The sequence below is a fragment of the Rutidosis leptorrhynchoides genome, chromosome 2 (genome assembly GCF_046630445.1).
Source record: "Rutidosis leptorrhynchoides isolate AG116_Rl617_1_P2 chromosome 2, CSIRO_AGI_Rlap_v1, whole genome shotgun sequence".
In the NCBI taxonomy this organism is placed as follows: Eukaryota; Viridiplantae; Streptophyta; class Magnoliopsida; order Asterales; family Asteraceae; genus Rutidosis; species Rutidosis leptorrhynchoides.
Window position 1 is genome coordinate 480,990,271 of NC_092334.1, and position 13,656 is coordinate 481,003,926.

General features: G+C 33.7%; 1 long non-coding RNA gene across 1 annotated transcript; it reads left to right on the plus strand.

Annotated features, from left to right (window-relative positions):
• The first annotated feature begins 238 nt into the window (after positions 1 to 238).
• On the plus strand, positions 239 to 3,427 carry LOC139892640 (uncharacterized). Its single transcript, XR_011774182.1, has 5 exons — positions 239 to 254; positions 2,431 to 2,481; positions 2,580 to 2,642; positions 2,723 to 2,791; positions 2,885 to 3,427. It is a non-coding gene; the product is annotated as an uncharacterized lncRNA (long non-coding RNA).
• The last annotated feature ends 10,229 nt before the right edge of the window (positions 3,428 to 13,656 follow it).

Here is a 13,656-nt window from a genome sequence, read left to right on the forward strand (position 1 = left end):
CTGCCATGTCAGACTCCGACATCGTCGCTAAACTCCTCATCACTCTCCGCTCAACACCATCACCACCACCACCACATCGACCACCCAAAAACTGGACCGTTCATCAACGCCGTTCACGAACACAAACGCTAATTCAACCTCCTAATAAATCGGAACCACCTAGAGCTAGCCCAAGTACACCTTTATCATGGAGTGGTCCCGTTTCCGACCCCGCTGTTGACTCTAGTCAACAACTTATTACCTCAAGATCTAAGGTTCGTTATACGTCGACGTTTTATTCGTATTTTAATTTTAATTTGGTTGTGTTATTAGTCAGCTGATTGTGAGCTGTGTGTATCCTCATTTGCTTCTTGTGTTTTCCGATCCGGTTATTTACTTTTTAGCTATAGTTACCATATTACCCCTAAATAGTTAACTAATTTGTCAGAAGTACCCCTCACGCTTTCATCATTTGTCAGAGATGACACTGATTTACGGTTTTTTCAGTTTTCTATTTTTACCAATTTACCCTCCAAATATCTCCATTGACCGAAGTAGTCTATATACAAATTAAATTAAAAAAAAAAAAATTGTGGAAGAAACTTAAGAATCATTGTGACTTCCGTTGAAAGCATAGGAGTCACAAAATAGAAAGTAAAGTGACATTTTTTTATTAAAAGGGTATTTATGTCATTTCAGCAGGTGTATAAAATGATGACTCATGTATATTATTCTGTCGAAATCATATCCATCTACTTTGGGCAAAAAAGGGATGCCACTCGAAACATATTTGTGGATGTTGTGTACAGTTAGGGGTACTTCGGTAATTTTAATTATCGGTTTTAAATGGGTGGCGTGTTTTCGTGGCAAGTGTAGTGTGTGTCTACGTTTAAGTTTGGTGCGAGTATTGGGGGTAGTGGGTGTTTTTTCCTGTATGTATATTTTGTACTACTTTTATTCATGCTACTTTTGTGATGTATAATTATAAAATTACATAAATATTTAGTTTAATTTAGTCTAAATTTTATTCCTGTTCTAAGTTAGATGCAATTCTTTCTTAATATAATTCTAATAATTTTAAAGGTTACATAAAAAATCAATCAATTGTAGATAATCATTGTTCAATATTCGATCTATTCTATGATGTATTTTATGTACTTTTATGATTGATTTACGACTAATATTACGAAGATTGTAAGAAGTTTAACATGAAACTAATACGGAGTATCTTTTTTTCTCTTTTTCAAAACTCAAGAAAGTTAAGTTTTGAAATAGTCAAAGTGAAAATAGTCTACAATATATTGTTTTCTTCTGTTTATTATTCTCTTAGGTAAACAGTAAACACCTCTAGTTAACATTAGCTCATTTTAGTAATTTCTTTATCTGGGATGGTGTGCATTTACGGTCAAAAAATGCTAGTTATAGTATTATATTGCTATTTTATTTTCTTCATAATAAAATAAATAAAAGAACAAAAAAAACTAATTTCCTTTTTGGTCACGTTAGTCCCTTTAATAGTGTGTAGTGGGTAATTCTGTAGATATCCTGAAATTCTTTTGGATTCAAGCTCAAAGTTCTTTTTGACATTGATTTATTATTTGGTTTTATTGGTACACACACTTAGGTTTTCATTATAAACCTAATAATAAGACAATGTTTATGTTTTGTGTTATAAAGTAGAAGGGGAAATTATGTGGACTGCTAGTTGGATATTAGTTTGGGTGCAAGTTAAGTGACAAGTATGTGTGTAAACTTATGCCTTTTGAATTTGCTTTAGGAGCACATTATGTATATGTTGCTACTAGTGTCACACCAAAATTAAAAATTCAGAAAACAGATGCACAGTGCATTTATTCAGTTAAATACTAGTGCCCTGAGTTTTAAGGTGACTTTGGGTTAAAGGAATTCATGCAGATCAAGGGAGGCTTAGAGTGGCACTGGTCAAACAAATATGGTTTTGCATGTGCTTCTAAAATATTGATATAAAAAGTGTTCTATTTCTACTAAAATAATGTAAAAAGCTTCTGTCTTTGAGCAAAGATGTTGGATTCTTGTAGCTTTAGTGCTTTACCCTAGATCTAACCTCACTTAAATTAAAATATAGGTAACTTTTTGTATTGTTGCATTCCTTGTACACAAAATGTAACCTTCATTACCTTGGTTTTTTATAAAGTTTTGATAACTAAACCTATTTTTTTTCTTTTTGTAAAAAATTGGTCAATTCTGTACTGCATAGTTCTATTATTATGTGTTTTGTGAGCAACATTTTGTCTAGATCGCAAGCAAATTAATTTAATGTTGATCACACATTAATGTTCAAAGTCTCAACAGATGTAGTCTATACTTTCAAGTTTCTCATTTTCAACTTATATTAAAGTTACCACCAATTAAATTTGTTTTCATCAAATAATAATCTTAATCTTATTTTTTTTTTCCTTTTCTTCTTTGCAGGCTACTACACCTGTTGAAACCACCCAGTCCAAGAGACCAAGAAAGAAAAAGGTGAGTCACATGACATACTTATAAAGTTGTCGCAAATACATTTGATCGGGTTTAAGAGATATTAGTATCTAATTGATATTTTTTTTATATGTTTTTAGACTTTGGCTGCACTTAAGGAGGAGGAAGTGTTACTGATAAAGGAACAAAATGATTTAACGATGGTACGTTAAGTCTAAATCGTCATTTATATTGGTAAAACATACTCGCCATTGTATAGATGCTGATTTTGGTTATCATGCAGAAACTAGCAAACATGCAATCTACCTGTGAAAAACAGAGAAAGATCAATGAGACCCTTAAGAAGATGAAGGTAAAACATATTTAATGACTCCATAGTATAGTCCTAATTATATTATGCTATAGTTCATAAAATTACAAATGTAAATCTACTTATATGTTTCAGCTGGATATACAAGTTGAAAGACCAACGGCGTGCAAAAACAACTATTTTGAAGTGGCAAATGAGCTAAGTGAAGGATTTTTCCTCCCTGATCTTAATGTTCCTGTTGGGGAGGATGTGATCATGAGTTATTAAGAAAAAGGAAATAACCCACGTATATTCAAGAATAGAAAAATAAGATCTAACGTCGAATTTGAAATAGAAAGACCTTACAATTAACTTCTCAAAGAAATTTCGAAACTTGTTAAGTTAATTTAAGTCAATGAAGGTAACTGAGGATAATAGTTAAGAAGTATATGAGCACCCTTTTAGATGCAGATGGAGATATTGTTTCATTGCAGATGGTTTTGTACATTTTATATATCCCACTTCCTTTCTTGGAATACAATTTTTATTACATATTATATGCAACTTCTACATATTGAAAATCATGTTTTTACAATCTGTTGGGCAGGTTTATTATTTTCAGTTTATGACATTTTCTTTCACGTTTATGTACATTTGGTTCATATTCAAGGACATGAATAAGCTGCAACAAGCCCCTTGTTCCCAGAAAAAGAAATGAACATTTATAAATAGACCTTATATTGTTTCATGTGTTTCAGAAAAGAAACCCAGGTTTTGGTAAACAAAACTTGAAATTTCCATAAGTTTGTGTAATTGTGTTTTTACTTCCTGGATGTTATTAATGAAATGTTTGTCTCTGCGAATAAATAAAAAGGTTAAGTGAAATATTCATCTTTTTTTTGGGACATCAGTTTGTAATTAACCAGGGTACTAAACCACACACGAGTTCATCTCCCGTAGTTGTATAACCCGCCCCCAACTACAGCCCTGGAGGAAACCCGGACCAATCCGAGGGCATGGCCGATAAAAACCCCCTCCCCGCTGCCCCCACACGAAGCGAAAGGTGACCTGGGTTGATATTCAGGTCAGGGATAACATTGAGTGCAATGTTGTAGCCCAACGGAGTCGAACTCTTGACCTCTCGCTAAGAGAGACATGCCACTACTAGTTAAGCTACAACTCAATGTTAAGTGAAATATTCATTTGAATTCTTAATTTTGCTTGAGATATGTATAATCACATGTGATTGGATACTACAATCACATGTGATTGGATATTACAATTACATGTGATTGTAAGATCCAATCACATGTGATTGTCCCGCGTTTTTAATCCTAGCCACTGATTATATTGATCCAAGGGTTGAGATTTATCTCTGTTGGTGCATGAACGTAAGTCCCGAGTTCATTATAGCTATTCGCGTGTATTAAGACAAAATAAGTACTTGGATAGTCGATTGTATGCGTTTCAAGTTAAATTGCTTACTTTTGTGTAACCGCACGAATGCAGGTTGCGTCAGTACGGGTACAAGTGCAACCCTACGGTTGCATCCTGCATCCGCACGGTTGCCTGTGCAGACCTTATTTATTGAAGATTTCGAGTTCATTCGAGTACTGTTTACAAGGTCCCTTGGCTTTATTTATTGAGGCAACACCAAGCGTCGATTAAGTGACGACTTGAATGCCGCTTAGAGCCTAAATTGATGTTTTCAGGCAGGCTTTTAAACCCATGAAAATTTAATTCTACCATTTTCATGGCGTCCCTTTTTTATTTTTTCATTATTTATTTATTTATTTATTTATTTATTAATTATTATTATTTTTATTTTATTTTTTATTTTTATTATTATTTTTTTTCTTCTTATTTTTTATTTTATTTTACTATTTAAAAAAAAAATTATTTCTATTTTTTGGCCGGAGGTCCTCTCGGAAGCAATCTCTTTATCCGTCGAATAGAGAGAGGGATGACTTTCTCTACTCTGTGTGGAGAAATGACTTGTTTTCTATTCTCGGATAGGGGAAGGATTGTCTACATCTCACCTCCCCCATACACCATTCATGTGGTATTGGGTTTCGTTGTTGTTGTTGTTGTTGTTGTTGTATTCCCGCAGTTCAAATAACAAAAAAGTTATATACGGATTATAAAAAAAGAGAAAGAAATGTATTCAAATTTAAAGTATAATTAGAAGAGCAAAACAAATATTTTTCAGGAAAAGGCAAGGATTAGTAAAAGTGTAAGAATTTTAGGACCAACAATAAGGGTAATTATAGAAAATTACTCTCTCTAAAAAGATAAACGAAGACAATAACAAGAAAAATAATATTGTGATAATTTAACGTGGTTATATGTAGGGTTAAAGCTAAAAATAGGCTACAAACTTACACAAATGTACCGATGTCGCCCACAAACCCATTTCCGTCCTACTGTCACCTACAAACTTATAAAAAATGTGCCGATGTTAACATTTCGTTACCGGTTACCTGCTGAACCGGTAACGTTAATCATTTAACTTTTTTTATTCATTTTATATGTCTCGATGTCGCCCATATACTTTCAGTTGTGTTTCGATGTCGCCCATATACTTTCAGTTTCTGTTTCGATGTATCACCGACCTGTCATGACTACTTAGAAGCCACGTCATCAATTATTTTGGTTGACGGTTAAAAAAAGTATTTTGTTTATATTAGCACCTTTTTTAGAAGTTTGTAGGCGACAGTAGGACGAAAATGGGTTTGTGGGCGACATCGGTACATTTGTGTTAGTTTATAGCCTATTTTTGGTTTTAACCCTTATATGTAATCAAGAGTTGATTACTTTAATCCACGTACCAAACTAGAGAGATTTTATTGATATAATTCGTGATACATGCAATGGGTTACATTAGTGTGTTTATATAGGCAAAACTCAACAAGGAAACAACTTAACGAACAAGAAAACTCGGTTTTGGAAACTTTGGCCGACCAGTCCTTGACTTGCGATCGAGATAATCTGCAGGCTTCTCTTTCGCGACCGTGAGAGCCATGTCGAGCATAATCTCCAGTCGCGAACTCCTTTTTCCCACTCGCGAGTTCATGTCCACTTCATTCTTGCGATCGCGACTTTCAGTGTCGCGGTCGCGAGTCTTCTGCTTCTTTGTTTTTGTTTAAGCTACTTAACTCCAACAATATCCCACTTGAAGGAGACTTTAACAAAACCCAATCTTCGTCAACCCAACACTAACCAAGAATGTTAAACCACCATTCATACCTCCAAAACGCCATTTGGGACACGCACACTCAACACATGCTTAAGATGAGTAGACTTTCGATACAAGGTCTTCAACACTTCTTGTTAGACTCGAATCATCATCTCTCAAACTCTCTAGTCGGTCATCTTCTCTCATCAATTCATGAGAAGACCTGTTGAGGCAATGCAAAACCTTAGCAAGCATATCCGCGGGATTCTTCGAACCAAGGACTTTCTTCAACATTAAAGTATCATCCTTTGTATGTTGTCGAATAAAGTGATGTCTTAACTTGATGCGTTCCGTATGACTATGAAACACAAGATTTTTCCCAAGATAAACTGCACTTTGATTATCACAATACAAGAAAACACAATAGTCTTGTCTTTTACCCAACTCACCCAAGAAGTTCTTCAACTAAACAAGCTCTTTAGAAGCTTCCGCAATAGCCATGTATTTGGCTCCCGTTGTTGATAAAGCAACACTCCTTTATAGTTGAGACATCCAACTAATCACCGTCTTCCCTATTGTGAAACATAACCCGTAGTCCTTTTTACCGAATCACCACATCCACCCAAATTAGCATCCGCATAACCTCTAAGTATGACATTGTTTTTATAGAAGCACAATCCCATATTAGAAGTACCTTTCAAATAACAAAGCAACCATTTGACTGCTTCCGAATGCTCTTTTCCCAGATTATACATATAACAGCTCACAAGACCCACCGAATGGGCAATATCCGGTCTCGTACAAACTATGGCATACGTAAAACTGATGCATACAGAACCTTTTCCATCTCCACTTTGTCTTCTTCTGTTTTAGGTGATTGACTTTTCGATAACCTTATCGCGCTACCCAAAGGCATAAATCTCCATGTCAAACCTCTCTAATACTTTCTAAATATATTTGCATTGAGACAAATATAGAGTACCTTTCACACGATCACACACAATACTCATACCAAGTATTTGCCTCATGAGAAAGTAATCTCTTCAACTTGTTAATTTTTTGGACATGTTAGAACCCGCAAGTAATATATCATCAACATACAACAATAAGATGATATAAGATGACTTGAATTTCTTCAAGTAGCAACAATGATCCGCTTTAAATATTAAGAAATCAATCTTCATCATAAACTCATCAAACTCTAAGTACCATTACTGAGGTGCTTGCTTCAATCAATACAAAATCTTCTTTAGCTTACAAACCCACTTCTCTTTACGCTTGACCTCAAAGCCCTCGGGTTGCTTCATATAGATCTCTTCATTAAGTGTAAGAATGAGGTCTTCACATCTAGTTGCTCAAGATGTAAGTCTTCGGATGCAACTATAGAAAGTACCAACTGAATAATGGTCATTTTAACTACTGGTGAAAATATCTCGTTGTAATCAACTCCTTCCTTTTGTTGAAAGCCTTTGACCACCAACCGAGCCTTGTACCTTTTCTTGCCATCCAACTCATTCTTGATTCGATATACCCATTTTTTTGCAACGCCCTTTTATCATGATGTAATTTCACTAATGACCAAGTTTCATTCTTCTCAAGTGACCCATCTCTTCTTTCATGGCAAGCTTCCATTGTATGGATTCTTTCGATTGTCTTGCCTCAAAGTAACCCTCGGGTTCACTATTCTTGGTATATAGAAAGTAATTTGTTGAATAAGAATACCTAGGATTAGGCTTGGTCACTCTAGTCGAGCGTCTTAGTGTAGAAGCAACTGGTATGGTTGGACCGGTTTGATTAGTAACCACCTCATCACTAGAACTCTCACTATGTTTGGAATTATCACCGCTTTTCGAACCGTCTTCATCATTAGCACTTTGTGACGCCTCACCGTTATTCAAAAATTCATTGTTACCTGAACTCCCACTAGAACCTGCAAGATCATCAATAGAAACATCATCAAAAGTAACATAATCCGGTTTAGGACTCCCCATTTTCGGTTTTCCATAAAATGAATCTTCATCAAAGGTGACATCAAGAGAATGAATTAATTTTCTAGCCTCGTTATCCCAACAACGATAACCCATTTCTTCCGAACGGTAACCAATGAAAGTACACCTCTTTGACTTAGCCTCAAGCTTGTCTTTATCTGCATTGCATCCTTGGTCTTCACGTATGCATTGCACCCAAAGAATTCTAAGATGACCATAACTCACATTTTTACCTTGCCATTCTTCTTTAGAAATTCGGAAACCCAATGGTGTTGAGGGTCCCCTATTGATTAAATAAGCCGTCGTATTAACCGCATCCGCCCAAAATATCTTAGGCAAACTGGCATGTAGTCTCATACTCTTAGCCCTTTCATTCAACGTATGATTCATATGTTCGGCGACCCCATTGTGTTGCGGTATCTCCAGTACCATCTTTAACATCTTAATACCTAGCCTTGAATAATGGTCTTTAAACTCAAGACTACCATATTCCTCTCCATTATTCGACTTTAAGAACTTCACCTTTAAATTAGTTTCATTTTCTACCATAGCTTTCCACTTCACAAAAGTAGTAAATACATTGGATTTAGCTTTAAGAAAATAAACCCATACCTTTTGATAATGCTAAAAACGAACATATATTTCATAGCATTATTCCTCAAGAAAGACAAGCTTTTAGTTGCAATTGTTCTATTTACAAGTGATATTCGTTTAAATAATAAAAGGTGAAGACAAAAGACAGATTCGACGAATTGAAGACGCAAACGACCAAAAAGCTCAAAAGTACAAAAGACAATCAAAAAGGTTCCAATTATTGATAAGAAACGTCTCGAAATTACAAAAGTACAAGATTCAAAACGCAAAGTACAAGATATTAAATTGTACGCGAGGACGTTCGAAAATCCGGAACCGGGACCAGAGTCAACTCTTAACGCTCGACGCAACCGACTAAAGTTTACAAGTTAACTATGTATATAAATATAATATAATATATAATTAATTATATTAATTATATATATATTATATATATATAATAAAAACCGTCGGCAGCAAGAAACTCCAAGGGTGTGAGCTGTAAATACCTCTCCGCGACTCGCGGAGTTTTAAGGGCATTTTGCCGCGAGTCGCGGAGCCCCAAAAATAAAGTCTGGCTATAAAGCCAACCGAATTCTGATCAAATTTCATATCTTATTTCTCTATCTCTCTCAATATATACGATATATATATATATATTTATATTTTAATTTTAATTTTAATTTTAATTCTAATAATAAGGGTATGTTAGCGAATGTTGTAAGGGTGTAAGTCGAAATTCTGTCCGTGTAACGCTACGCTATTTTTAATCATTGTAAGTTATGTTCAACCTTTTTACATTAATGTCTCGTAGCTAAGTTATTATTATGCTTATTTAAAACGAAGTAATCATGATGTTGGGCTAATTACTAAAATTGGGTAATTGGGCTTTGTACCATAATTGGGGTTTGGACAAAAGAACGACACTTGTGGAAATTAGACTATGGGCTATTAATGGGCTTTATATTTGTTTAACTAAATGAAAGTTTGTTAATGTTAATATAAAGATTTACAATTGGGCGTCCCTATAAATTACCATATACACTCGATCGGACACGATGGGCGGGGTATTTATATGTACGAATAATCGTTCATTTAACCGGACACGGGAATGGATTAATAGTCACTAGAATAATTAAAACAGGGGTGAAATTACATTCAAGGGTAATTGGTGTAATTGTTAACAAAGTAGTAAAACCTTGGTTTACACGCAGTCGATAACCTGGTGTATTCATTAAACAAAGTATTAAAACCTTGTTACAATTCGAATCCCCAATTAGTTGGAATATTTAACTTCGGGTATAATAATAATTTGACAAGGACACTTGCAATTTATATTTATGACTGATGGACTGTTATGGACAAAAACCAGACGGACATATTGAATAATCCAGGACAAAGGACAATTAACCCATGGGCATAAAACTAAAATCAACACGTCAAACATCATGATTACGGAAGTTTAAATAAGCATAATTCTTTTATTTCATATTTAATTTCCTTTATTTTATATTTAATTGCACTTCTAATTATCGCACTTTTATTTATTGTTATTTTATTTTATCGCACTTTTAATTATCGTACTTTTTAATTATCGCAATTTTATTTTATCGCATTTTTATTATTCGCAATTTCATTATCGTTATTTACTTTACGCTTTAATTTTAGTCTTGTATTTATATTTTACATTAGGTTTTAACTGCGACTAAAGTTTTAAAATCGACAAACCGGTCATTAAACGGTAAAAAACCCCCCTTTATAATAATAATATTACTTATATATATATTTGTATTTTTATAAAAGTAAATTAATATAGCGTTGAGCTTTGTTTAAAGATTTCCCTGTGGAACGAACCGGACTTACTAAAAACTACACTACTGTACGATTAGGTACACTGCCTATAAGTGTTGTAGCAAGGTTTAAGTATATCCATTCTATAAATAAATAAATATCTTGTGTAAAATTGTATCGTATTTAATAGTGTTTTCCTAGTAAAATAATAACTATTTTATATACACCTCGCTTCACATCAAGTATATTTTTGGCGCCGCTGCCGGGGAACTATCTTAAAAGCCGGAAGCGCAACGCTAATATAAAAAAAAAAAAAACAAAAATATATGTATTTTTAAGATTTTTTAAATATTTAAGTTTTATAAGTTTCTTTATTTCTATTTTAGTTTATAAAAATATAAGTTTTATTTTAAAATCGTTTATTTAAATTAAAAACAGAAAATAAAAAAAAAAAAAATAAAAAAAATAAAGAAAAACGCGTAAAAACACAAAGCTGTCAACTGAATTCCTGAACCCCGCGACTCGCGGGGTTTTCTTCTTTATTTGCCGCGACTCGCGGAGGGTTTCTGACAGGCGACAAGGAAGCCCTAATCGAGCATTAATTACGGGATATTATTAATATTAATTATTAATTAAACCTTATTATTATTATTATTATTATTAGTTTTAATTTTACTTTTACTTTTTATTTATATATTTTAGTTAAATTAGTTTTATTAAATTGTAAAATTAATAGTTTTATAAAATAAATAATATAAAAATAATATTTTTATAAAAATTGTACTTTTTACAACTTTTTGTATATTTTTATATTTTGTTCCTTTTTAATCGTTGTAGCGTAATATTTGTATTTTTTTAGCTCATAATTAATTTTAAACTTAGTTTTAGCTATAGTTATTTTTACTCCTAGATTTTTAGGCTTTGCCGTAGAATTCCTTAAGTGCTTTTTTCTTTAGACTAAGATTTAGGTGCTTTAGAATTTTGCGACGCCTTTTTAAATTTTAGTTTCTTTTTTAAGTTATTTCCATTTGGGATTTAGTTTTTCCTGTAAGCTTTAATATTTTTAGACCTTTTACTATGTATCAATTATCATTCCAATTAGTAATATCAATTTGCGATTATAATTTTAAGTTAGTTGTAGTAATAAGGTTAAATTAGTTAAGTATTTTTAAGTTTTTATAAGTTTCTTTTATTTTTCCGTCACCTTTTATTTTTCAACCATTTTTCTTTTTCGACCTTTTGCGACGAACTCTTTGTCTTTCTTATTTCTCGCCATTCTAGTTTTTAGGACTTAGAATTTTATTCTACTTCTTATCTAAATTTCTTAAAATTACGAAAATTTATTTTGAGTAGTTAAATTGATAGACATCAAAATTTTCTGGTTCGTAGTAATAGTTGGATTTGTACGTGGACCGGGTTATTGGAGCCAAACAGTCCTCAATTATATTGAGACCAAACGAATCCTGCCCCTCTGCTGCATCTTTTGGCTATTCGAAACGTGGGCAAAATCAGAAAAGTCTATTGATTGGATAACTTATTATAATTTTTCTTTCCTTTTTAAAACTAATAAGATATTCAGTGAATGCACCGAGCAAGACGTTCATCACCTTTTGTACGTTCACCACCTGTAACTCGATCAAGACATCGTTTAACAAATATAACCGCCGTTGATTTTTCTTTAGAATCGTCATCCAGTCGACCAAGTACTTCAGTTCAAATTTCCGATAATCCATTTTTTGAACCCAACCTCACAATTGAGAATCCAGAGAATATTCAGGAACGGTTCGTAGATCCTGAACCATTAAACTTTCCTCCGGAACCACCAATCATTCAAACAGAGATTGTTGAGGAACGAACTATTAAATCAGAATCATTCAGTGATACCGATTCAACAAATTCAATTATGGAGAATCTGGAACCTTTAAGTATGGAAGACCGAATGAGAGCTAAACGCACTGGCCAAGGTCACGCAATTACTCATCCAGACATTAATGCGCCAGATTATGAAATCAAAGGACAAATTCTACACATGGTGACTAATCAATGCCAATTTAGTGGTGCGCCGAAGGAAGATCCAAATGAACATCTACGTACCTTTAATAGGATCTGCACACTATTTAAAATACGAGAAGTGGAGGATGAACAGATATATCTCATGTTATTTCCCTGGACTTTAAAGGGAGAAGCCAAAGATTGGTTGGAATCGTTACCTGAAGGGGCGATTGATACATGGGACGTTTTAATTGACAAATTTCTTAAACAATTCTTTCCTGCATCTAAAGCCGTAAGACTTCAAGCAGAAATTGTTACGTTCACACAGAAACCAAATGAAACTCTATATGAGGCGTGGACAAGATATGGAAAGTTGTTAAGAGGATGTCCGCAACATGGTTTAGACACCTGTCAAATAGTACAAATATTCTACCAAGGATGCGACATCACTACAAGAAAAGACATAGATATAGCAGCTGGTGGTTCGATTATGAAGAAAACCGAAACTGATGCTTACAAAATTATTGATAACACTGCTTCCCACTCACATGAGTGGCACCAAGAAAAAGATATCATTAGATCATCTAAAGCAGCTAGAGCCGATTCTAGCCATGACTTAGATTCCATTTCAGCAAAGATAGATTCTTTCGAGAGACGAATGGAAAAGATGACTAAGGATATTCACTCAATACGAATTAGTTGTGAGCAGTGTGGAGGACCACATTTGACAAAAGATTGTCTAAGTATTGAATTAACAATGGAACAAAGAGAGAATATTTCATACATAAACCAAAGGCCTGGAAATAATTATCAGAATAATTATCAACCGCCAAGACCGATTTACAATCAAAACCAGAATTATAACCGAAATATTCCATACAACAACCAACAAGGTCCTAGCAATCAACAAGTATCCAATAATACTTACAATCAGCAAAGACCTAATTTTCAAAACAAACCACCACAACAAACCGATGATAAAAAGCCGAATTTAGAAGATATGATGACAAAGCTAGTTGAAACTCAAACGCAGTTTTTCACATCTCAAAAACAAACCAATGAACAAAATGTTCAAGCATTTAGAAATCAACAAGCTTCTATTCAAAATCTGGAACAAGAAGTAAGTAACCTAGCAAGGTTAATAGGTGAAAGAAAACCGGGAAGTTTACCTAGTGATACAAATGCTAACCCCCGGAATGAAACAGCTAAAGCTATTACCACAAGAAGTGGTACAACACTTAAACCACCTGAAATACCTGTAACTTCTGATGAAACTATTCCTACTCCACAAGAACCACAACCTGATCAAGATAAGGAAAAAGAACCGGTAGTTGAAAAGGTTAATGAAGATAACACAGTTAAGGATAAACCTTATGTTAAACCGTACCAACCACCACTTCCTTACCCGA